Raw genomic sequence first — 27,702 nt, forward strand, 5'->3', positions numbered from 1 at the left:
CTCAATTGAATAAATAGGCTGACAATGCTTTTTCTGATAAGGACTCAATTGCTGGATATATTTTACTCTGTTCTTTTCTTCCAGTAACGTCTTCAGCAGTATTGAAATGGGAACAAAAATTGATTGGCAATTGGAAGCATGATCTCCTGTATCACAACTTAATGATATTTTGTGGTGCCTCATTTCTGGCAAATTGTATGTGCTCCACAGGTAGGGTGCAAATTGGAGAATGAAGCATTGATTTACATCAAGCACAGGAGCTACTTCATCTTGGTATGGGTGTGCGCTTAGCTGCTTGCAAGGAAATCATAGGTGGGCTTCATATCCTATGGTAACCTTGCCTACAACAGAGGGAGTAGAAAGGGTGTCACAACAGGGCAATAAGCTATGCAACAACAATTCATTTAAGCATAAAAGAAATGCCATGTAGTTGCCATATTTTTCACTTGATGTCTCTGCTGAATCTGATGTATTTTTATGTATTTCAGTTTGATAACAGAGTAAGTGGACGGTCATCAGATCCATTTTAGCCACCACCTAGGCAATATGGTACAAGACACAGCCATAAAATTATACATAGACTAAAGAGTATACAGGGTTGTACATTGTATAGTGACAAAGTAGAGACAATATATTTGTATATTATTTGCAATTATCAATGCAATGGATATTATTTACAGTAAGTGCAATTAAGGAAAGCTTTCAGCCAGAGGTTATTTATTAAAAAGTATATCTTTACAGTGTCTATATTATGTCCTCAAAAAACCTGTTCAGCAAACAGCTATTTGTTGAACTAGTGAAATCAAATTCCCACAAATGGCTATTTCAGCAAATTTTGTCCTGGGGAAAAACACTTGGTCATTGCTGGGAATTAGCCCTTTTTCCCACTGTAGTGCAATCTCAGATTTGGTATATTTAGTTAGGGGTGTGGGGGGGCACAGTCCCCCACTTCGAAGAGTTTGAAATTTTGCTTCATTTTCGGTTGGCCAAGTGATTTTTTTCCCTTAAGAAAAAATTTGCTGAAAAGGTCATTCGAGGGAGTTAGATTTCGTTGGTTATTGGTTGGTGAACAGGCATTCGCTGAACAGGGTTTTTGAGGTACTAATATAGACCCATCTTTACAAGAAAGCTGTGACTACAGCAGGGGTTGCAAGGCCTGGTCTTTGTCATGGAAACAAAAGCATCTGTTGTCCTTAGACAGTTGTTCTTTTAGATTGTTTCTAAGTATCAAAGTGTCACTTGCTGTCTCACTTTTGCAGGTAGTTGATTCCATACATATTGGGCAGGATTCACGAAGGCTTGCACGGAGTGTAAGAGACATGCAACACTCCATGCAAGCCTCGCGATCCAGGAACAGCCCTAAACTCCGTGTAAGAGACCAGCTAAAACGTCTCTTATACGGACTGGGTGTGAACATGCTAAATACCTCACTTGCATCCGAATGGTATGCAAATGAGGTATATTAGCAATCCACGAAGCAGAAACCAGTCCGTGTAAGAGACGTTTTAGCTGCAGAAATGTACTCAGTTGACAACTGAGTATGTTTCTGCAAATTCCACAATGGAGCCATGTCAGCTCCAAAAAAAGGGTGCATATGACTCAGGCAGTATGCCAATGGCCAAATATGTGGCCATTGGCAATATAACCCGATGCCAAAATAATAAAAATATAATTTTTTTTTTTCAGCGATCGCCGATGTTTAAATCCAGCGCAGCCCCGCGCAAATGGGCTGTGCTGTATAAAACATGAAAATGAAGGTTATAAACCAACAAATGTGGGTTTCATGCAATACATGGAATGACAATGCAGGGACCAGCAGACCAAAAACAACATGGCCACCGTGTAGTGGTTGCTAAGGGGGGAAGCTGAGTCTAAGACATGTAACTAAGCATTAGTAGTCAATCTCATGTAAATGAGGGTTAGGATACTGAATCTCACAGTCACATAGCAAATGAGCACAGTCTGAGTAGTGTAAGAGATACATAAGGGGGAGGAATAGAGTAGAAGATAGGTGACATCACAGGGGGGAATGGTAGAAAGAAATGCAGTTCATTGGAGGCCAGTGTAACATGAGAGATGACAGGCACAGATCATGGAAAGAGGTGTGCCACTAGATAAGTCATGGAAAGTCAAGAAATGGAAGGTGTTTGGGGGGCGTGGCCAAGGATGAACACAGGATAGCAGCAGATTTCTTCAGCTCCACCAATTTCACTGCACTGACAGGAAATAATTACTTTAAAAATTAATTTATGAAGTAATTTTCTTTCTAAATATGTTTGGTTTATCCATTTCTTGAATAATATCTAAAAAAGAAAGAAAATTTTAATAATATTCCTGTCAGAAATCACCTTGGAAATGTTCTTGTCAGTTTCTCTGTTTGAAATGAGTTCCAGTAAGACAAATTCTCAAGATTCCAGCATCAAGAAAGAACTTCAGTCTCTGATATCTACAGTCCAGCAACTTACTGCTAAGATGGATAAACTGGATACTAAAATTGATACCTTCATAGAAAAAACTACAAAACAAATAAACTTGTTACATATAGACTTGCAACAACAGAAGATCCAGATTACAGGCATAGAAGAGACTGTAAATGACATGGACAATAGAATCCAAGAAGAGGAAATCAACACTGAGTTTTTGCTGAAACAAAATACACATCTACAAATAAAGCTTGACCTGGAAAATAGATCTAGGCGCAATAACATTAGGATTTTTGGACTGCCAGAAAATATTGAAGGTAACAATATTACTTCTTTTTTTAACAACATGGCTCCCTAAAACTTTAGACTTACCAGAAGCATTTTCATTTGGTATCGAAAGAGCCCATAGATCTATAGCTAATACTAACTCTAACAAAAAGTATCCTAGATCAGTTATAGTTAGATTTCTATCATCTTTTGATAAAGAGATGGTTCTTAAATCTGCTTGGGCTAAAGCTCCTGTTAAAATTAATGAGGCAACTGTGCATTTTGACAATGACTATTCTTCCTTGGTAATAACTAAAAGAAAAGTTTTTCTGCCATTTATAAGGGAGCTTAAAAAAACACAGTTTAAAACCTACCTTCTGTTTCCTGCCAAGCTAAAAATCTTCCTTCCTGATGGTCCTAAAATTTTTGATGACTTAGACTCTGCATTGCTGTTTATCAAAAAAAATAAGATTTTGGATAAAATAGAGGAAATGGAATGGGCTAGTCCTTCATTAAAGAGGTTGGCTACAGAAACTTCATGGAAGACTTCAGAGAAGAAAAAGAGACTAAAAAACAAATGACTTGTTCTATGTTTTTTTTTTTTCTTTTTTTTTCTTCTCTCTTTATTTTTCTTCACTATTAATCTTTTTAAATATAGTTACTGCATTTTCAGAAAGCCACAAATATTCTGAAGAAGATTTAATCAAAGTTATTTTCTGTGTACAAAGAACTGTTTTTGTTTCATAATCAGTCAAAATATCTGAGGAACTAATAACAAGCTATCATTCAATATGTTTCTCTTTCTGACAAAGAGAACTAAGGTTAGTAACTTGATACATTTTCTTTTTTTTTCTTTTTCTTCTTTTCTTTTATTTTAAATAATGACATTCTATTTAGATTATGCAGTGGGTAAAGGGTGGGGGAGGGCAGGTAGAAAAGTGTAATGAAAATATGATAAATGGAATAATAACTTATTTATTCCTTGTAAAAAAGTATATATGTTGTTTAAATGCTATTGCTAATTATACTTCCTTGATTATATTGCTTATACTTGTTTACAAATAATTTGTCATGCTTTAATTAATAATAATTAGAACTAAATAATAGTAAATAGTATGTTTCATATTCATCTTTATTAATACAAACAGCAAGTAATATTCCACTGTAGATACTTTTTATAGCTTCCTTTTTCATTTTTTTTATCTTTTCTTTTACTCTTTTTATTTTCTACTCTCTTTTTTTTTTCTGTTCTCTCTCTTTATTTTCTTTCATATTAATATATTCACATGCTTTTGATCATACTGATACAGTAAATAATAAGATTTGTATAAAAATTGATTTGGGGCATAAATAATTAGTTCTAGTACATATTAATAACTGTGGGCTTAGTTTCACTTTCATAGAGGCTGTAATAACTTGTAAAATACTTTGCGAAGGTTTTGCTATGTTTAGCTTCATTTATATTGCTAAATGAATGTCAGTCACTTGTTTTTAACAAAATTCCCGCCAGAATGTTAAGGGAGACAATTTGGGATGTGGGTTACCTCGTGAATACTGTCCTCGAGTTGTTTTAAAAGCTTCAACACTCAGAATTCACGCAGAGAAGCTGAAAGCAGTCAATTTGAACTTTGACCCCTGAATTCACACTGACACATCGCAGATTCATGAAGAACACTCTACCAGGAAGTAGAACTGCTGCAAATGCGACTCTGCGATGGAAAATAAACTCTATAACATTTAAATGTGAGTTATCTTTTATAACTACTTATTTATTCATGTTATAATTTATAAAATATGAAAGTTATAATGATTTTAAATGATTCAGTATCTCATAGTAAGCAAATGTGATATTTTAGAAGGCATAGAAAGTGAAACATTTATACATGTGTTTTGAAAGTTTACTTGACTGCAACATATTAATGTATGTAAAAAACTTATGATTTAAACATATACATTGCTATAATTCATTTGATTTATCTGACTGACAAGCATAAATATCTTTATGACTCTATTTTGGAAGAAGTTGTCATGTGACATATTTTAAAGCAGCAGTTCAGATATACAAAATACAGATGACTTTCTTCACAATAATGCAAGTATTTCTGAGAATTTACATAGCTATGCAGTATGATTTATAACAATTTCTATAAATATAATATTTTATTTTATTGGCAATAATAAGTATGAGAAAAAAGCTCTGATACAAGTAATTTAAATTCTTTTGGAAGCTGTTAACTGCATTTCTATGACAGAAAATAGGTACATCTTAATATATGTAATGTCTGAACCATAATAGCCAAAGATATTGATTTAAATGAATGCCAGAACTTATTTTTACAAACTTTGAATAAATTAATATGTAGATATGCCTTCCTTTTTTTTTTTTTTTTCTCTCTCTCCTTCTCTCACGTCTTTTATTTCTTTCTCTCTTCTTGGTTCCTAATATTAAGTTTGTTTGAATGCTATTTGAGTATAAATGTATTATATTAAATAGATGTACATAGCAGTATGAATTGTTTTTAAAAGTTTCTATTTATTTATATGATGCTGATTTATCAAATGTGTAGCGTTGTCTTACCAGATAATCTAATTGAAAGTTGTTAATTTAAGTTAATAATAACTAGTATTAAATTGATAAGGTGGCAGCTGAGGTACTGCTGCTTAGGGTAGGGGGTTAACATGAGTAGTATATACTACTCTAAGTTGGAGTTTTTAACTCCAGGCTGGATGCAAGGTTTAATCCTTACATTATTTTCTTTTGTTCACTGTTATATGTATATAGTTCTGACATCCACAATAAATTTTGTAAGCTCATTGTCACTACAAACAAAATTGAATTTTATACAAAATCCCGTAAGATTCAATAAATACAGCTATATCTAAAGGTGCACCTAAAGGAGGAGGTATAACATTACTTATAATAACCCGTGTAAAAGGGCAAGCCTAATAAGATACATTAATTTACATAAGGCCAACTTAGTATTCCTTCAAGAAACACATCTCCTGAAAAAAGATATTGATAAATTAGCCACAAATAAATATACAGTATTGGTTAGTTCAGAGCACACTCAGAAAAAAAAGAGGAGTGGCTATTTTATGGAATAAAAGTATGCCTATTCCTAAAACTATTAAGTCTTATCAGGATGATAAAGGAATGTTTTGTATGGTTACAATACAAATTAATGGGAAGACTTATACATTAATCAATGTATATTGGATACCTGGAATTGGTATTAATACAGTGAAATACCATCTTGATAAGATCATATCATTCTCTATAGGAGATATTATTTTGGCAGGTGACTTTAATTGTATCCTACATGAAAATGATACTACTACTATAGGAAAAAGGAAAATTACATCTAATGCAAAACATTTAAAGGATTTTGTTAATTCTTATCATTTAAATGATATTAATAATCAGATAGACTCAAAATCATTACCATACACCTTTTTTTCTAACAGATACAAAACTTATTCAAAAATAGATAGAGGCTTTATTTCTAACCAGATGGTAACAGAATTAATTAACTCTAAAATCTTTTCATGTCCTATATCTGATCATAATTCAATTGTTTTTGAATTCATGATAAAAAATACTTACAATGTTCAGATCAAAAGGATACCAGCATACTTAACTCAACTAAAAGACTATAAAGAATATATACTTTCAGAAGTACAACATTTTCTAGACATAAATAATACTCCTGAAGTCTCCATTGTTTATGTTTGGGATGCTTTAAAATCATATCTATATGGACAAAGTATCAGATGGTATAATAATAAAAGGAAATCTTGGGATAAGGAATTGTTAGATATTCAAAGTAAATTAGACTCTTATAAACATAATAATAAATAAAATATTATGGATAAGAAAGTCATTGAAGAAATAAACAAACTAAATGAGAAATACAAAGAAATTTTAACTCATAAATTTAAAATAACTTTAGAAATACAAGTTTTGTCTTATTCAATAAGCCCCAAATACTTACATAGACTTAAAAACAAAACAAAAAGGTTGAATAAGCAAAACCATATCAAAGAAATTTTCTCTCTAAGGAAAAAGAAGAATGTTTCTAGTCTACCAGAAATACTAGATGAATTTAGAAATCACTTTCACAAAATTAATCATAATAACATTAACATGGAACCTAAAGATAAAATAAAGGAATTTATAACTACAAATATGAATAAACAACTTAATAAACAACAGATTAAACTATTGGATAAAAGTATTTCATATACAGAGGTTGTTACACAAATAAACAAGCTTAAATCAAACAAAGCACCAGGTAATGATGGTATTATACCAGAGATATATAAAATTCTTTCTAAAAGTACATACTCATTAATACATAAGGTTTTTATTTTGGCCCAAAATGAGCTAATAACCCCCCCATCTTGGCAATACACATTTATTTCGCCAATTTTAAAACCTAATAAAGACCCAACTAGATGTACTTCATATCGACCCATTTCATTACTTAATGTTGATTATAAAATGTTTATGAGTATTTTTGCTGATAGATTGAAGACAATCATCCCTGGCATTATAGATATAGATCAGACAGGCTACATTGTAAATAGAAATACTTTTGATATATAAGGAGAACTTTAACATTAATTGATTTTGCAAATAGGAGAAAGAAAGATTTAACACTTATTAGTCTCGATATAAGTTCAGCATTTGATTCAGTAAGTTGGGACTACTTGTTTACCTTACTGAAGTGCACAAACTTCTCAGATGCATTTGTAAATCTAATTGTGCATCTATACAAAGGAGCATTGGCCTATATTAAGATAGGAACATATGTCTCACAAAAAATACCAATTTTTAAAGGTACAAAACAAGGGTGTCCACTTTCTCCACTATTATTCACTTTAATAATGGAGCCTTGGGCTAATCTGATCAGAAATAGTACTGATATAGAGGGATTTGAAATAGATGAAAATGCAACATCTAAAATTCAACTCTTTGCAGATGATGTTCTAATTACATCAGCAGGATCTAATTCTTCTATGCAGTCTCTATTTGATAAAATGATGAATTTTAAAAGTATTTCTGGTTTAATATTCAATGAAGAAAAAACTAAAATACTAGCTATATATACGAAAAAATGTTCTCATTAGTGATTTTACTAAATATGTACCCAATTCAGGCCAGATAACTTATCTAGGTATAATATTAACTAAAGATATTAAATCTATTATACATAATAATTATAATACCTGTCTTCTTAATATACAAAATCTTTTCAATACCTGGAATAATATGTTTTTACTATGGAAGACAGACTTACAATTATTAAAATGATAATATTCCCCAAGATATTATACTTAATACAATCAATAATACTCCCACCTACAAAAATAATTATCAAAAAATTAAATGCACTAATGTTAAATTTCCTATGGACACCTAACAGACCTAGGATTGCATTAAAGAAACATACTAATAGCTGGTCTCAAGGGGGTATTTCTTTTCCAGACTTTAACTTATATACTATCTCTTCTATTGTAAAAGTTATTACTTTGTTAATAGATCAGTCATATGTTGCAAAATGGAAAGATTACTGGGAACTAATTAGTATTCACTTCATGAAAATCTCCTTAACACATAAAAATATGATTGTAAATAACTCCATGCTATGATTACTAAAAGAATTTTGTACTTCACCTATTACACCTAAATATATAGTTAGTTACCCATTAAACATTATTATTAGTTATCGTAATTTTATATTCATGCATCCTAAATATAAGGAATGGAATTTTATTATATTCCTATAATGTATACTCAGTATGCTTTTGTCATCCACTTCTGAAGGAACTCATTTAGCTACAGATACTGATCTAAAGTACTGGTATCAGTTGCTATCTGATAATAAAGTTAAAAATCTAGATTACTTAAAACAAGAATTTGATCTAAGAGAAACTTGTTGGTTAGAAGTTCAGACCTTTAGACAACATCTCATTAATAAAATTGATCTAATGTCTATAACAGTTAAAGAATCTATTCCAACACTGATTGATTACTTGATATTAAATTTACAACATAAAGTTTCTGATAAAGGTAAGCTTTCATACATACATAAAATTATCAGACAAGAAACTTTTTACAGTGTAGATACCTACTGGAATTATTTCACTTCCATTAATGGTGATCCACCAAATCAACAAGATAAACAATATATATTGGAATCTACCTATAAAACTACGTCTTCCATTGTCTGGAGACTTTTTACATGGAAATTTTTACATAGATCCTTTTATACACCTTTGATGATGAATAAAATAAATAATAAAGATAATCTATGTAAAAGATGTAATGTAGAAATTAATGCTGACTGGGCTCATATGTTTTATGACTGTATAAAATTGAAAGAATACTGGAAGTCAATCAATGATTTTTTGCAGGCTCTTTTTACAGATAATTTCATTATTTCTAAATCTCTTATATTATTCAACACACCTGTACCCCAAAGTGTTAAAAAAGTTAAGCTTCCCTTGTTATGGTCTATTCTAGCAGTGGCTAGAAAAATAATAACCAGAAATTGGATATCAGATACACCTCCTTCGTTCAATGAATTTAAAAATGTTATGACTATAGTGTGCCATATAGAATTGATGACAATAAAATCAAGAACTACAAGAAAAACATCTTATTATATTGTATGGGATACTTTACAAAACTTGTTAAAAAAATCTTAACTTCAATAGCATGGTATTTTAGTTTAATTAATTGATCTGATTGTAGTGGATGTCTTTGTAAATACTTTGGTTATTTTGTTGAATGTTTATAATCATATTTATTTTAATTACTTGTATAAAATTGTTATGATATTTCTCTTGTATGTTAAAAACAATAAACTTGTTTTAAAAAAAATAAATTAAAAAAAAAAAAAAAAAAAAAGAAATGGAAGGTGTACACTGTTACCTACACCAAAGTTTCTTGCTGGGCATGCATGCACACGTGTGAGCGCAATGAAGCGCGAGTAGGGCAGTGCACGTGCATGTAAGGCAGACTGAGCATGTGGGAGCGTGTTGGGAGATGTTTAACACTGTTTGCGAGAGTGTGCACGCGTGTAGGGCAGGCTGAGTATGTTGGAGGCTGTTGGCAGACGTGTAACAGTGTTTGCGCGGGTGTACGCGCGTTTTAACCCAAATAAGTAGATTCTGAACCGTGTAAGCATGTCTGCGCGTGTATAAGCCACTGTGAGCGTGTTTCTGATGGTATGCACGTTGCTCCCCCCTGAGGAAACAGAGGAAAAAGGAAGCAACAGAATTAATAGGAAGCTAGCAGGGATAACTGCTGAAGCTAGCAGATGAAAACAATTAGAAGCAGGGAATTACACAGGCAGAATAGTAGCCCAGCCCAGCACTTAAAACTCTGCAAACAGTAGTGCAGGATGTTTCCCTTAAGAGACACTGCAAGACAGGAGTAAGCTAATAGAAGTGAAAACTGAAAAAGCTGAACTCTGAACAGAAATGTTAGGGGCTGCCATAGCTGTCATAATGAGACATAGGTGACTTGCTGAGGGTGGTGACAATGCAGATGGTGCCAGACAACCCACAGTGAGGAGACGGAGAAGAGTGTACAGGCCCAGGGTCACCTACCACGGGTTACATGAGCTGGAGATAGTAGAGCTCTATAGAGTGGACAGAGAGCTCCTGCAGCAAATTGTTGAGCTGTGCAGGCCACGCCTCACACACAGAACCAACAGAGGGGAACCCATTCCAGTGGAAACCAAGGTATGTGTTGGCCTAAGAATACTAGCAACAGGTACCTTTCAGAGACCAACTGGCAATATGATGGGGATGTCACAGGCATCAGCCTCCAGGGTACTGCACCAGTTCCTGGATGCCATGTCAGCACATGTCAGTGATCATGTATATTTCCCCAATGCCTGTGAGGTATTGGCCAGCAATATGCATCTCTTTCAGCAAATAGTGGAATACCCTGAGGTACTGGGTGCAATAGACTGCACGCACATATGCATCAAAGCACCAGCCGGTGAGCGGGGTAGGGCCTACATTAACCACAAGGGCTTCCCCTCCATCAACTGCCAGGTTATGTGTGATGCCCCCAGGGCATAATAATGAATGTGTGTGCTGGCTGCCCTGGGAGTTACCACGATTCCCACATCTGGTATTTGACGCAGCTGTACCAGACATTTGCCAATGGGGACATCCCACACGGACACCTAGTGGGGGATGCAGGTTATGCACTGGAGCTGTGGCTGATGACACCCATCAGAAACGCACACACACCTGAACAGGAACGCCATAATGAGGCACACGCACAAACACATAATGTAATAGACCGTGTGTTTGGGCTGCTCAAGTCACGGTTCCGGTGTCTGGACACATCTGGTGGAGCCTTGCAGTACACACCAAATACATGTACCCAAATTGTCATGGTATGTGCTATGCTACATAATATGATCTTGCGAAAACAGCTGCAGCAGGACCAGCATAGGGCCGGGCCAAACAGCCCCCCACCATTGCCAAGGCCATCACAGGCAGAGCGTGACTCGGAGGAGGAACAACCTGAGCCTGCCCCTGTAGGCAGAAGGAGGCGTGCCCAGTATGCCCTGGCCTTGGCAAAGTGGCAACGCATAGCACATACACTGGCTCAGTAGGAACCCTGGGAATGATACCCCCTTTGACTCACTCAAATAATAACATGGATGCCTAAAATGACATGACCTGCTCACAAACATGTACAGGGAAGTGTAATATGTGCATCCGACAGAGGCAGCCCTGCAGCACCACCTGAGGCATGAATGCCATGTGTTAAGTAATGTAACACCATGTACTATATGCACACCTGAGCACCCTGACTAACATCCACCCTCACCAAGCATGAAGCCACAAAATGACGATGGGATGATCAAGTGCAATAACTGGCTGAAGTAATGCAGTTAGTCAAAGGGGAGCCAATGTGTTTCAGGCTGGGAAGACATGCGGAGCTTGACATGATGCACCACCTGCTAGGGATGGCATGCACCTACCATGCCATGCCCCATGGATACTGGCAAAGGCTGTCAGTACCCACAGCATGCCCTGAATAGGTAAGTCTCAAAACACAAACCCACCTTCATAGGTTCTACAAGAGATAGGAACCTAGATGCAATGCTACCCAATGACAGATGTATAAACAGCAAAATGTGTGCAGTGTAAATGCACACAGTATGGAGAATGTAGATACCAGTCCTGTAATAGAGAACTGGGTCAAGGCTCACATCAGCACCCTAACATTACCAGGTCACACCTCATACTGTGCTGTACAGCCGCAAAACATGGAACAAGCTACAAAAGGAGGGTGACTAGCAAGAAATGGCAAGGATAACCACACCCCCATGTTGGTACCACAACAAGAAACAGCATGGATTAGCCATGGTCAAATACCAATGGCTAAAACCGCCTCCCAGTATATAGCCTGCTGCAGACTACTGTCCTAATACCAGGAATTGCACCTGGCCTATGTCGGAATACATGAATATATCAAGCCCCCCAAACCACATTATATTGCTTGACTGAAAATACCCAGACATACACCGGGAGCATTATACTAGCACCAACACAGTGGGAGAAAATTACCCAGATTCCATAAACCAAAATGCCCAGGAACAATGTACCACTCCCACAAGAGGGGTAAGCATACTGTATGTGATAATCAGCAACATGTGTACTGGATGGCAAGATGAGAAGTGTACCCCTCACTGGTAAGACCAGACCATAGAGTAATCACACTGGATATACACATCCTGACCCCAGTCCCTGGCCAGAATACCACAGTGAAAAACATGTGTAAAGCATAGGTTGCAGCCCTCAAAACCGATGTTGAATCCACAAAAGGTGCTGTGCAAGTGCAGAATATGGGACACACCACAGAACATGTTATACAGGCATTCCATGAACACAGCCAGGAATGCTTGGAGTATGCAATCACAAATAACAACAACACACAATGCCATACATGCAGGCATCTGGCATGCTGGACTCCAGCCATTACCAAACCATGCAAGAGAATGAGGAAGCTACCACATAATAGAGCAAACATAAAAAGGGAAGTAATTACTGACCAGTAGTATGGCAATAACATATGTCCACACATACAATCCACTAAGTCCAGCCACAACAAGTAGAATCTGTGAATCCAGAGGCAATGTGACACCAGTCCCAATTACACAGACAACCACAACACCCCCCAATGAATACAAATATATGTGATAGATGCATCCATGTATCCAAACCAGAGGCTGAGCTCCACCAACCCAGTACTGTCAAAACTAGTCAGGAGGAGAAGGTAACCACATACACCACAAACCCAGTCCCACATAGACCTACCACAACTGTAAACCAAACACATAAACACAGACAAATATTCCCGGAGGCCTTAATTACAAACATACCACACCAACAGAAGCCTCCAAAGCAGATCACAAGCAACCACAACCTTCAAACATAGCACATGCAACGAATAGTACGCAAAGCTGGTGTGCCAAACAGTCACAGGCCAGAAGGAGAAACAACATGCCTGATACAGTCATAATAGGTGTCTGTATAGGCAGACACACTGCTGTCCCACTCACCAGACTGAACAAGGGAAAGGGTAGAGTAAGCCGCCTGTAGGCTGCCACAAAATGCCACATAACACAAGTACGCAGGTCACCCTAAAGCAAGCAGAAATATGATGCACTCAATGTCCATGCTGGTGTGAATTACCTGAGATGTACCTCCCTGGTCAACATCAAAAGAGACATGGATGGTCCCTCTGAGTATGTACCCCAGGGCGGTATGACACTGGCTGTGTGCAGCATCCAAACCTCACCAAGAATGATGCCACAGTACAAACACAGAATGCTCATGTTTAACAGCTGGCACAGTTACAGCTGTCAGTCCAAGAGGGTCTAATGTCTGTCTGCTTGAGATGTCAAGCATGACAAGCCATGCTGCTGTTCCAGGGATGGCTTGCAGCTGTTACCCGTGTGCATCTGGATACTGGATACGGCCTTTGCCGCCACCATAGAGCCATATGTAGGCAAGGCCAAAAAGAATACCCACCACCCTAGAAAACATAAGTGGTAGGAAACATAAGGGTAATGCTGACCAATGCCAGATTTGTAAACTGCAATATGCATGCCCCTGAGGCACTTCCCATTATGGAGAACATTGATGTCTGTGCAGTGACAGAGGCCTGCTGAAAGCCTAGTGATAGCACACCAGCACTACTAGGTAATACCACATATCATGTGTTATGGCCCCAACACCTGCACCAAAACATCAAATTAGGGGGAGTATCTATATGCAGCACAGACACCCATATTGCCAGGTAACTGACAATGCACAAAGCAGTGGAGACCACCCATGTGCACATAACTGTAGTCAAAACTGCTGTACAGTCTGTAGCATGCGACAGACCACACCCTCACACACAAGAACTCCACCCAGACACCCGAAGACACTGGACAGTATGAATGTCCCACCAAATACCAGACAAGGTACAAACAAATTACCACATAGGTGTCAAACCATTATGTATGCAAGGAGTAATCAGGAACCTAGGGACACAGGTCAACATTAATCTGTCATGTGACACCCACAATGCCAATGTGGCTATGAAGATTGTCGATACTGGATGCCGTATCATGAAAGGATTCACATCAACATCAACAGAGGTCACTGTGCCGCTGTACTGTTCCCTTATCAGACCCATAATCTAGTACAATGACTCATATGACATGTACCGTACGTGACACCTGCAGCGGTTTGGAAGACCTCATAGTTACCTCACCAACAGGATAAAGGGTGTGAAATATATGTCATATGCTGCCTGGCTGTAGACACCCCAGCTGACTGTAGTCACACACTGCCTACACAGAGGCATTGTATGTCTGTTGTACAAGGCCATGTCCAACACAGGAGTAATGGACATGCTACACCACAGGAAATCAAAGCCATTGGAGCTGCGAGAGTCACAGATGTCAGCCTCAACACATAATGAAATAAGATGTGCTGGAGGGACAGATACATAACCCAGAGGCTCCCCACACCCAGAAACAGGATCCCAATCCATGGTAGGCAGAGCCCCTCACTGACACCCCTCAACAGGAATATTGCCAAGTGGATGGATGACCATACATGTATACAGGGGGTCCTCACTGTGTTACCAGCGACCAGACAGAAGCACAGTGAAGAACTTCATAAATGGCCATAATTGAACATAACAAGGGGTGGCAAAAGACACACACACTCTGGTTAGGCTTACTAATGGCCTAGGGTATATAGCCTAGTATGAACCCATGAACCTATGAAGATACAAAACGTATAGGACACTAAGGATAATCACAAGGCTTACCCAACTGATGGTGGAAACCATGTTGGGCATCCACAGATATGCTCCAAATCACACAGATATTACAAACAACATACCAAACACACACACATATTGCTAACATACAACCTGTCAGGTGTAGTGCAAACACCCCCCCCCCCGAGTGCAAAATACCTATCCCAGCAGACTGATGGTCCCCTGACATTGCAGATGCTGAGGTAACAGCCATCATCTGCAAAGCATAACACACAGCAGCAAAGGTATGTGATGGTGTCCTGTGCTGAGGCCAACATGGACTCCAAAAATAATGGAATGCCAAATCACACTACTGCCCAATGTCAGCCTTACCACAGGATATGTACCCAAAGAGCAGTGTACAACAGTGGTCCATCACAACAAAGGTGTTGCCTGAATGGATACTCCAAACTACCACCCCAGGATCCTGACAAGCTTGTTCTGCACAGCTATGGAAAGGATCAGTATGTACCGCAGACAGAAGGCTATTGTGGACTTACTGATACTGGACCCTACATAGTGTAACTGCAGAACCTGCCCCTAAACATGTCTGACTCATTTGAAGCAGTCATTAAGGTCATTGATGAGGGCAATGTGGTCCACACAGCGTAGCTGGACCGTGCACATGCTTCTAGACAATACCGTACAAGTTCAGTATGGATATGTTCAGCAGCTTAAATATATACCCCTATGTCAGTAGAGGGGTTGCAAACCAGACCAAGGACAGAACTGACATGGTCAGACATGCCGCATCCATGTCAGACTACAAAGCGGATATGAGTGGCATCCCATAAGGCCTGGTCTTTGCCCCCCCACCCCCGTTCTGTATATATGTCCCATAGGTATAGGCCAACATGGAAGGACTGTGACTGAACATGTATGCAGAGGAGTACAAACATCCCACCATATCCGACCTCCAGCTGACACAAGCAACCCACAAAAGGGCCACCTACAAACAGACAACTGTAGCCATAGCCATGTCAGCAAGCTAATTGCAGAACTGTGTATAGACAACCACCGTGGATATACAGTAAGTGCCCACAAATTACCACACAGGTGTTAACCCATGAGGTACCTAACATGTAATGTGAGACCTGGGTACAAAAGGTGATAAATATCCTGCACTGGACAAACATGTGGCTGTAGTGTTCACAGAAACATGTACCATATACCCACCCAAACATGAAGGTTGGCAGATGTAGATAAGGGGAACTCACTGTGGCTCTGCAGCCATCCTCCATCAGCGTCACAAGTGATCAAAAGGATACCAGCATACTTAACTCAACTAAAAGACTATAAAGAATATATACTTTCAGAAGTACATTTTCTAGACATAAATAATACTCCTGAAGTCTCCATTGTTTATGTTTGGGATGCTTTAAAATCATATCTATATGGACAAAGTATCAACTGTAAAGTCCACAACAGTACCCCACCAGGGGTAGCAAAGAGCATGAACAGATGCCATGTGTTGCCTGAGTAAACAAACTGCAGCCCCACACACCACCATCCTTCCCAGCTACAGGAAAGCTGTGCCTGATGTATGAAGCCATGTCCAACCTGGAATGAATGAACATGTTGCACCTTGTACAATCTGAATGGCAGTGAGCTATGCACATGAGAGACCTGAACCCCAGCACTGACATACATAGGACAAGCTGTACAGAATGATCCATAACACAGAAGGCACCCCCACTCTTCAGTAAACTCCTGGTACAGGTCAACCAGAGAGCCACATATCGACACCCCTCAAGAGGAATCCTGATGAGTGTATGGGAGATGGTAGGCTAACCCTGGGTATCACTGTTATGTCAGAGGTAGAAGGAGGCACAGTATACTAACCATGACATATGCCATGGCAAACTCCAGTCACAATGTGTGTCGAAGGACAAACACACCCTGTGACTAGCATCAGAAATGGCCTAGGGAACATCGCTAGTGTTTGCCAATGTCCACCCATGTTGTGGAATACACTAGCAATGTTGGACGAGCCTGGTGTAGGTAGTCCATATCTGAACATATTGCAAAATGGTCATATGTGCACAACTGGCCCCTACACAGTCTGTTGTGCTCACTATGAAGATGTCAAGCAGACATAGGACTAAAGCCCAGGATACTGTCCACCACAGTGAAAGTACTGAACCAGTACACTATACGGTACTACAGTGTTAGGTCATTATGAAAGTATGTTGAGAACTGTCTGCAAAGTATCCCATGCAATCCCTGCAGACACAGTATAATCCCTGTTGTGGCAGACATGAAGCAGTTGGCCAGTTAGTACACAACATGACACCCAACACACAACCATAAACGTGAGATATTGTTGAAGTTCACACACACACAAATATGTGGTGGACTTCAGAGTGCAACATATGGAAAGCTCACACTGGGCATGCTCGCACACTTTGATAAATGAGGCATATGTCAGACAACATGCCATGGAAAGGCTGAACTGGGCATGCTCACACACTTAGGCCATATCTCTGTTTAGCAGTTGGCCACACATATCTGGTATTTCTACGTGTCAGTCCAGGAACCAACCACAACACAGCAATCAGCCCAATGCACACAGTAAATGACTACAGAGACATAAGTGATATAGTGGATGGCCGTCATATGCAAACATCTTCCACAGATACACAAGTTGGTCATAGGAACAGGGAATGCTATGGCAATAAAGACCTGCAAACAGTAGAACAGCACAACAAATATTGTGCATCCGACAATTGAACATATGGGTGAAGAGGTCAATACTAGGCTTGTTGCCCTAGGGAATGACAGCTCAGCCAGAGTGTGCTTGGCATCTGCATCCCCAGGATAGTAGGCTACTGTGCCACTGTAAAGTAGGTCACAGAAGGCAACATGTGAGGCTAGTGAGCTGTGCCTCTGTCAAGCAGGGGCACCATGGAGGTCCCAGGGATTGAATGTGCTAAGCCACAGTCATGTTGTCGGTGTGTGCTGTGAGAGGGTTGCTGAGGATCTCTGACAGTAGGTGTCCGTCAATAACAGACTGAGGGGAGCCCTATCTGCATTCTCTGGATGATTCCACTGTCAACACTGTGTTGTAATGAGTATGTGTGAATGAAGTGCCATGCCGGAATTGTTCACAGATGTCCTCCCTCTGTGGGCTACAGCTCTGCAATGTATTAGGTCACTCTGTCTGTTATGCAGGCATATATGGCTGGTGTACAGCTGACAGGTGTCTTGTTGTGGAGCAGTCATGGGTATATGTGGGATAGCATGACCAATGCAAACCGTACACATGCTCATAGAATGCAATTGTCAAGGATTATGCTGAGTGGCCAGTATAGTCCTCCAGCATGGGTCCTCTGAAGTCGTCCACCCCAGTCTGCACAAGTGTAGAGTCTGCTTGTGCTAAATACAGTTTGTGTGCAGCGACAACCTTGCCTGGGGGTGGAGATGGGATATGGATGTCCAGGGAAAGGTGGGTATGGTCAGATATCAACAAAGTGGTCTACCTCTGGTGTGGAACAGTGAGTACCCACGTTGCAGATGGACAGGTGCAATATGTATTCCCCCATGTGGCTGTGGTGTGTGGTTCTGCCATAGCACATGGACCCACAAATTGTAGTGGCTGTAGGGTAAAGTGGTAGAGGCCTGAGTAGTTCTCACACACAATATGACTGTACCTGATGTTAACAACTGGAATGGTGTATGTGAACACCTGCATATCCTGGCACTGTTCCCAGGGAAGCTAAGTGCGTGTCCTGGATGTGGGTGTGGTGTTCTGGACTGGTTGTGTTGTGTGTTACAGGTCCTGTGGTCCCAAAGCATGGTATAGAACATAACCTGCCAGTGCGATGTGCATATCTGACCCTGACGTAGGTGGCTGCAAATGCATATATATGCTATCCCCCACCTGACAGGTAGTACTACATGTACATACCTCTGTAGAAAGAAAGATGTCAGCACTCTATAAATACTACAGGTGCAGAACAGATGCCCAGTAATTCAGATAGTGCGCTCTGCTAATGCGCTTCCCTCAAGTGTCATAATATAATTAGGTAGGGGTTTGAATCCTGCAAATGCTCAGTGTGGGTGAGTGGGGTTTGTGTGTGTGTGTGTGAGAGAGAAATGTCCCTTTTGGCAACTGGGAAAACACACTACAGGATGCACATTCCCCTTTCTAAACACTGATGATGTCAGCACCCTATAAGTACAGCAGGAGAAGGGAAACCTCCCAGTAATGCGAAAAGTGCCCTCCGCTAATGCGTCCATCTCGAGTGTCATAACATAGTTAGGTAGGGGGTTGAATCCTGTACATGCTCAGTGTGTGTGGAGGGGGTTAGTGTGTGCTCAAGACTGTTTGAAAGAAGTGTCCCTTTTGCCAACTAGGAGAATACACTACAGGATGCACATTCCCCTTTCTAAACACAGATGATGTCAGCACCCTATAAGTACAGCAGGAGAAAGAAAGCCTCCCAGTAATGCAAATAGCGTGCTCTGCTAATGTGTTCGTCTCAAGTGTCATAACATAGTTAGGTAGTGGTTTGAATCTTGCAAGTGTGTGTGTGTTTGGATGAGGGGGGGTTAGTGTGTGTGCAATTCTGTGTAAGGGAAATGCCCCTTTTGGCAACTGGGAGAACACACTACAGGATGCACACTCCCCTTTCTAAACACAGATGATGTCAGCACCCTATAAGTACAGCAGGAGAAGGGAAACCTCCCAGTAATGCGAATAGCGCGCTCTGCTAATGCGTCCATTTTGAGTGCCATAACATAGTTAGGTAGTGGTTTGAATCCTGCAAATGGCAAGTGTGTGTGTTTGGATGAGGGGGGTTAGTGTGTGTGCAATTCTGTGTGAGGGAAATGTCCCTTTTGGCAACTGGGAGAACACACTATAGGATGCACACTCCCCTTTCTAAACACAGATGATGTCAGCACCCCATAAGTACAGCAGGAGAAGTAAAGCCTCCCAGTAATGCGAATAGCATACTCTGCTAATGCATCCGTCTTGAGTGTCATAACATAGTTAAGTAGTGGTTTGAATCCTGCAAGTGTGTGTGTTTGAATGAGTGGGGTTAGTGTGTGTGCAATTCTGTGTGAGGGAAATGTCCCTTTTGGCAACTGGGAGAACACACTACAGGATGCACACTCCCCTTTCTAAACACAGATGATGTCAGCACCCTATAAGTACAGCAGGAGAAGGAAAGCCTCCCAGTAATGCAAATAGCGCGCTCTGCTAATGCGTCCGTCTCGAGTGTCATAACATAGTTAGGTAGTGGTTTGAATCCTGCAAATGGTAAGTTTGTGTGTTTGGATGAGGGGGGGGGGTTAGTATGTGAAGGAAATGTCCCTTTTGGCAACTGGGAGAACACACTACAGGATGCACACTCCCCTTTCTAAACACAGATGATGTCAGCACCCTATAAGTACAGCAGGAGAAGGGAAGCCTCCCAATAATGCGAATAGCGCACTCTGCTAATGCGTCTCTCCCGAGTGTCGTAATGTAGGTAGGTAGGAGTCTGAAACCTATAAATGGCATGTGTGTGTGTTTGGATGTGGAGAATTTGTGTGTGTGCATTTCCGTATGAAAAGCATGTTAGTTTTGGCAATCAGGAGATCACACTACCTGATGCACATTACCCTTTCAAAATACTGATGTTGTCAGCACCCTATAAGTACAGCCAGAGAAGAGGGACTATCTAGTAATCTGAATAGTGTGCTTTGCTAATGCGTCTCTCTCACATGTCATGACTTAGTTAGGTAGGGAAATTAATCCTGCAAATGGCAAGTGTGCGTGTATGTGGGGGTAGTAGGGTGTGTGTAAATGCAAGTGTGAGAGAACAGATCCTTTTGGCAAATACTACAATACACCAGATGCTGCATATTCCCCCAGTAAACACAGGGGATGTCACCACACTATCAGCACAGCCAAACAGGGCTAGTTGGCTAGTAATGCCAATAGTGCGCTCTGCTACTGTGTCTATTACCATTGTCAGAGTACATATAGGTATGATTTGGTAACCCACAACTGCCACGTGTGGTTGTGTCACACAGTATGATCTTGTGTGGGTCTTTGTACATAACAATGCATGCCATTGCCTAAACCAGCAATGGCATTGCACACATGATGTATGTGTGTGACATACACATAAATACCTGTGACCTGCAGTAGTTACCATGTCTGACACATGCCTCGAGTGGATAAATGGTATTTGCAATGTATACCAATATGACTGTGTCTTACTGTGCAGGGTCCGCATGTGGTATGTCTCTATACAGTGTGGGTGTATATGGTAAAATACCTACAGCAGGGGATACACATCTGGTCTGGGCCATATAGTGTACATGTAGTCAATGTACAGGTGCTGCATGTTCCCACCTGTTGTGGTAGTGGTAACATGTCATTCCACTGCAATTCAGTGACCGCATTCTGTGAACCCTTCAACTAGTGTGTTGTAGCTACAGTAATGCTCAGGCACAATGTTTGGCTGGATGCAGTCCAGCCATATAAACACAGTTCTTGAGACTGTCATATTGCCAGTGTTGTTATGGAGGATAGGTGGTCTTCCTGTGTATGGGAGGGTTGTGTGTGCCAGGCTATGAACCAGATGGCAGTCTGACACACTGTTAGCTGCACCTGATTAGGCCCTGATGCTTTGTGCTGTGCCAACAACCTGGAGGTGTGTGTATCTGTGGTACCTTGGGATATCACCCCCCTGTCCATGTGTGTTACATGTGTAGGGGACGACAGGCATGGTATGGGGCATAACCTGTCAGTGATGGGTAACACCTGTGAGCCATGAATCAGGAATCTGGTACTGCACAGACATTGCAGTTCACCGTGCTGAGGACAGTGTCTGGTGAATGCATCTTCCGGTGTACATTGCTGTTGTTGTGTAGCAGCACTGTTAGGGTCCTAACCTGTGTGATACACATGGAGGTGGCTATGTAAACCATGTCCTGCAGCATAAGGCAGTATGTGTGTACCAAGGAGCTTTGCCATTATACATCGGGCCATGGGTGTCACATGCAAGATGACCCTTGCTCATCATTGTGGCTTCCCTAGCATGTAAGCACATGTTGACAGCCAGCGGATACCCTATGAATGACAGTGGAGACTGAGCATAATGTAGACATACAACACCCTTCCCACATATAGTGGTAGCATATCTGGTGAGGGTATGTTGGCAACCAAGATCAGGCTCATACTGGCCTGTGCCACATGCTGAGAGATCCATTCTATGTTCCCTATCATGTAGTCCAGGGAGGTATGTCTCATGTCAGCCATACTGGCATGGTCAATGAGTGAGTCATATGTGTCCATGCCTCTGACTGACCTGTATGCATGTGTTCTGTGGTGGACCATAGTGCCCCTGAGGCATATCACTGTGACCTTCACCAGATACAGCCTGTTGAGCGGGACCCCAGTGCAGCATCCAAGACAGGTACCTGACATGTCTGTAGCAGGTGTGTTGTGTAGCCCTACAGGCTGTGAGTGTGTGGCACAGGGGATGTGTGTGCCATGAATGGCATGTGCTCTGTTCCGACGGAACATATGCCTGTGTGCCAGCTGCGGAAGTGTGTGATGCTCAGGCAGGATGCTATTCTGAGACCCCACGTACTCCCCAGTGTGTTCAGCATGCTGTCAGTGCGTGTCAATGTCTGACTTGTATTGTAGTCACTGTAATATATTTTATTTATTTACTTATTTATCCTACATTTGTTGACCGGGATAGTCCGACTGGATGCATGTCCATTTCCAGGGGAGGCCCGGGGAGATACAGTCACAGTGTATAATTTATTTATTTATTTTTTGTTTTCTCTCTCTCTCTCTCTCTCACTTTTCTCTTTCCCTCTGTCTGCTTCCAGACAGTGCAATGAATGTATTGCATGTGTGGAGTGTTAGTACTGGATGCTTTTGTAGGTATCTGCATAGGTCCATGTGATGGCCTCTGCACCAATTGTAAGCCAGCATTTTCTAATTGCATACAGCCAGTTGTGTACTGATTGCAGTTCTCACTGTGATTTCAGGTCAGTGCTATAAAGGGTATGTGGGATAGGCGTTGCCCTTTCAGATTGTAAGGGCGGGGACCATGCTGGTATGCTGTGGACAGTGTTCTGTGAGTGTAAAGGTTAGTATCTCTCTCATGATTCAGGCTATGTTGTAGATTCACATTTCTCCATTCCTCTCTCATGTTCCCTGTAGTAAGTGTGTATGCACAATGACACCTACAACTATATATAGATATATATTTATATATATATATATATATATATATATATATATATATATATATATATATATATATATATATATATATATATATATATATATATATATATATGTACATATACATACATTTATATATGTACATTAACTGACATTATTACCTACAAGCTACCAACTAGCATGGCTGTTTCTGTTCACACACTACTATTATGGGAATCCAGTAGTTCTGACAGTAATTCTAAATGACATGCTTTGGGTACTACACATCCTATATTCCCTTTACATTCATCCCTACTATTACATGTTATATTTATTTTAGCACAATGTTTTTGTATAAGAGTCATGGCTTAGTGGTAGGTCATACAGACTACTGTTTCCAAGGTCCTGGGTTTGGGACTGACAGTGGGATTTTATTTTGCTTTTGAACTGAGTACAGGACCTGACAATCAAAGTGACTAAGGCACTTTTAAGCAGTTGTAACCGGGTTGGCACTGGTTTGCGCGGAGCTCACGCATGTGCACTGGCGTTCAGCTCCGCGCACACCCGCTTACAACCGCTTAACAGTGCTTACTCTGGCGCACACCCGCGCTATTTTCTTTAAAAGAAAAGAAAATGGGGAGACAGGAAAGTGGTGAAAAAGGGGTCACAAAGAGGGTAAGACAGTAGGGAAACAAGCTTGGGATTTGCAGGAGGGATGTAAGTTAGGCCCATAGCTGCCCATTTCTTCATCAGCAACAGCTGTGCATATGTATGTAATTTGGTGTGACATTTGAAATCTTCCACCCTGAGAGAGGTGTCAGGACAACAATAATACTTGTTGTACAGCCAATTGTAATTGATAGATTCCATGTCCAGCAGACATGTCTGGGGAATGGGCAGCTATGTATGGGGTATTTTTTGTGGGTACAGAGTGCCCTTTTTTTTTCAGGTGAGAGTGGTATGTCAGGTGAAGGAAGTTGGTACAGCTGGGTAGGTAGGTTGGGTAGGTAAACAGACAAGACAAACAAGACACATACAGGGGCGGTGTATGACACGTGTGGGGGGGATTACACAATTGACGGGGATGGAGGTTTGGATATCCAGAGCCCATGAGCCCACAGATGGCAACAGTGGAACTGATATCCCCACCCATAGGCAGTTGCCACTGTTCCTTCACTGCCCAGGATGGGGCTGTGCTGGGGGCTGTGTAGGCCGGGCAACAGGCATGCCCGTTAGTTGTGCCACCTGTGCCTCAAGCTGGCGTAGGGGCTTGAGAACAGAGTCCCGAATCTCCCTATGCACCACAGTCCGGATGCTATGGAGGGTGAGTGGTGGTTCTTCTCCTGCCACACTTGCAGAGGGGGGGGGGCAAGCCCCATCCCCTGCAGCGCTTCCACCAGCAGATGGCACAGGGCCACCGGAGGAGGGTCCAGACTCGGCACTAGTGCTAGGTGCACTCGCCAGCTGAGGTGGGAGAGGTGGGTCCGCTGGAACCCGCCTTCCCTGTCATCCTATGTTTTGCATTATGTCATGACAGTTTGGGTTAGTGACATATAATACCATTCACAATTAGTTGTAACAGCATGCATTAGTATTCCCATTAACCAAACACCCAGATATTCACACCATTGAACAGCGTGCATAACACATGCATAATTTGAACAGCAATACACAGTCCAACAACATGCAGGGTTAATTGATGGCAACAGGCCATCAGGTTTGGATGTATGAACAGGGCAGATGCATCAACGGACATGCAAATATGTATGACCCAACAGGACAAATGTCCAGGGGTGTTAATTGTGATTGCACATACCATTTTCACGTGGAATGGGTTATATGTGGTTATAGGGTGGGGTGAAGAAAATAATATTTACACCTTCAAATACCAATACATATGCTGTACATTTCTAATAGCTACAGATATATGCACACTACTGTTCTAACTACAGTTTCCTATATGATAACTATTTCAACTTGGTGATAGGACTGTTGCTGCAACATCAATATACATTTTATTGTTCTTCGTACACATTCATATCTAGCTTTGTTCAGCTACATCATCCTGCTACATTTGATTTATATAGCTGTAGACAAGTGTTGATGTTTGGTATATCAGACAATCATCCTATCTGCATATTGCAGACTGAGAGCAACATATCCAGATTTTGGGATACACATTCCAGATGCAGCAACACTTTGAACAGATTTCGCTGTTTGGTTTTGATTCTCACATGCATTTCATTCTGTCTTGACTGCAGTATACTTTATTCAGGGGTTATTACTACTGTATTGCTGGATTCATGACACTTTCTCACACTCTTTCACTTGCTTTCATTTTACTATTCAGGATGGTACTTACTTCTAGGCTTTATTGACATGTTTTACCTGTAGTTATTACAATCCTTTCCAGCAGTCTCACTTCTGTCATGTTTCAGTATTTCAACAGGGATATATTCCACACATGTGATTTCATCATCTTCTGCAGCTATACTTTTCAGCCTGCTGCAGGTTGTGTACTATTTTCTTACAGGTGGGGCATTTTTATTTCAGAATTTATGTCAGACAGTTTCATTTTTCGGTTTAACTTACAGGCTGAAACACACTTTTGTAATCAAGCAGTACTTGCAGACACTTTCACACTGTTACTTGCACATTTTATTCCTTAGTGACTACACTGCACTCTTTTGCTGACTGTCATACTTTTATATTTTTTTACAGTTACTGGTAGTGGATTACTGACCTGCCTGGTGGTGCAACCGCACCAGCCTATCGCCATAGGCTCTGCGGTTCGCAGAACGGACACCTGCAGCTGTAATATAAATGAAGTAATATTGGAATACACATCTCCATAATATCAGCTAGCTTAATTTCTTACATACATAATCAAATGCAACTTACTCAGTAGTGGGGCGTTGGGTGTTTGCCAGGCCTCCTGGATCCAAAGGTTCAGTTGGTCCTGCTTGCATCTCTTCAGGTCCGCATGGTGGTGACGGACCTGCTCACCAGTCCTTGGAATCCCTGTGGTTCTGGTGAGATCATGAGCCAACCGGTCCCACACCTCAGCCCTGTATGCTCCCCAAAGGACCTGGGCCTGCATGAGTTGGGCCTCATGATTGTGAACTCGGAGCCAGACCATGTACCTGGACTCCTCAACGCCCCACCTCTGTGCTCGAAAGCAACTACCCTCTCCTATTCCTGTCATTCTGTCTGCAGTTCAGTTCTACAATCATTTATGCTGTGTATTCCCACCTATGGGGCTTATATAGTCCGTTTTTCCCGCACATATCTGTGATTGGCCATTTTGGAATTGTACCAACTTCAGTAAACCTGCATTGTCATGCTCCAGTTTGTATTCATTCCTATATATTAGCTATTATTGCATTTCTAGGGACTGCTGTCATGGCTTAGTGGTTTGGTACCTTGACTATGGTGTATAGTATCCTGGGTTCGAACCTAGCCACTGCTTTTTATTTTTCATGACTGTCTAGACATGCTGAGGGGTGTGTCTGTGTAAAGGCAGTTTTGATACGGCTTGCTCAACGTTGCCTGTCGGTTAGCTTGTTTGCGCGGTGCGCAGCTCCGCGCCAATGGGGTACTCTGGTTTAAGCCTCATTTGGCAATCAGCACGCATATTACACTCAGCTCAGTTAGGGGCACATAGATTTAGCGTGTTAAACCACTGCTCAGCTACGGGCACTCATTTTGCACCAGTTAAACCAGTGCTCATCTACGGGCAGATGCACTCACCCTGTTAAACTGAAGCTCAGCTATGGGAACATCTGGCATTTTTTATTCTTTTGTTACCTCACATTTCTTCAATATAAATGGGCTATTTCATTACATTTTACATACAATGTGGTTTTATGTGTACATATTTGTCAGGGACTTGTTTTGTGCTTATTTTGCTAAAAATAAAAAATTGGTGTTGTGGGGGCTCGAACCATGAATGTCTGCTCTTCAACCAACATCTCTACTGCTACGCTATTGCTTCCTGGCTTATTTTGCATATTTAGTTCTTATATGCTTTCCCACTGACTGCTAACTGTAGCTGCGCTTCACACGCCAGCAAACAAAGCACTCAAGGTTAAACATTTTTACAATTTAAAAAAAATATATAACATGTTTATTTATATGTTTTCCATTCATAGTCTGTGGGGGCATGTGTTGTGTTCTGTTTATTCACATTTCCGTGGACTCTGTCGTGGGTGTTTACTTTGGGCACTTTTACTTTTCTGGGGGCATGTCCGCTTACAGGGCTCAGTCTACGGGCATGCCACCTACTGTCTTACACGGATCGTGTTAGCCTTAGGTGTGATTCAGCATGCTCTCATGAATATGCAAAGCATGCTGACATCATTCCGTTTAACTGCAGCCTCCGTGTATGAGTTATAACTCTTACACGGAGGTTTCGTGAATCCTGTCCATTAAATGTTTAGATTTTTGAAGAATGTTTAGATTTTTTCCCTGATATTTTTTCT

Source organism: Protopterus annectens, chromosome 7.part0, assembly GCF_019279795.1.
Source record: "Protopterus annectens isolate FY-2018-M chromosome 7.part0, PAN1.0, whole genome shotgun sequence".
NCBI classification, from domain to species: domain Eukaryota; kingdom Metazoa; phylum Chordata; order Ceratodontiformes; family Protopteridae; genus Protopterus; species Protopterus annectens.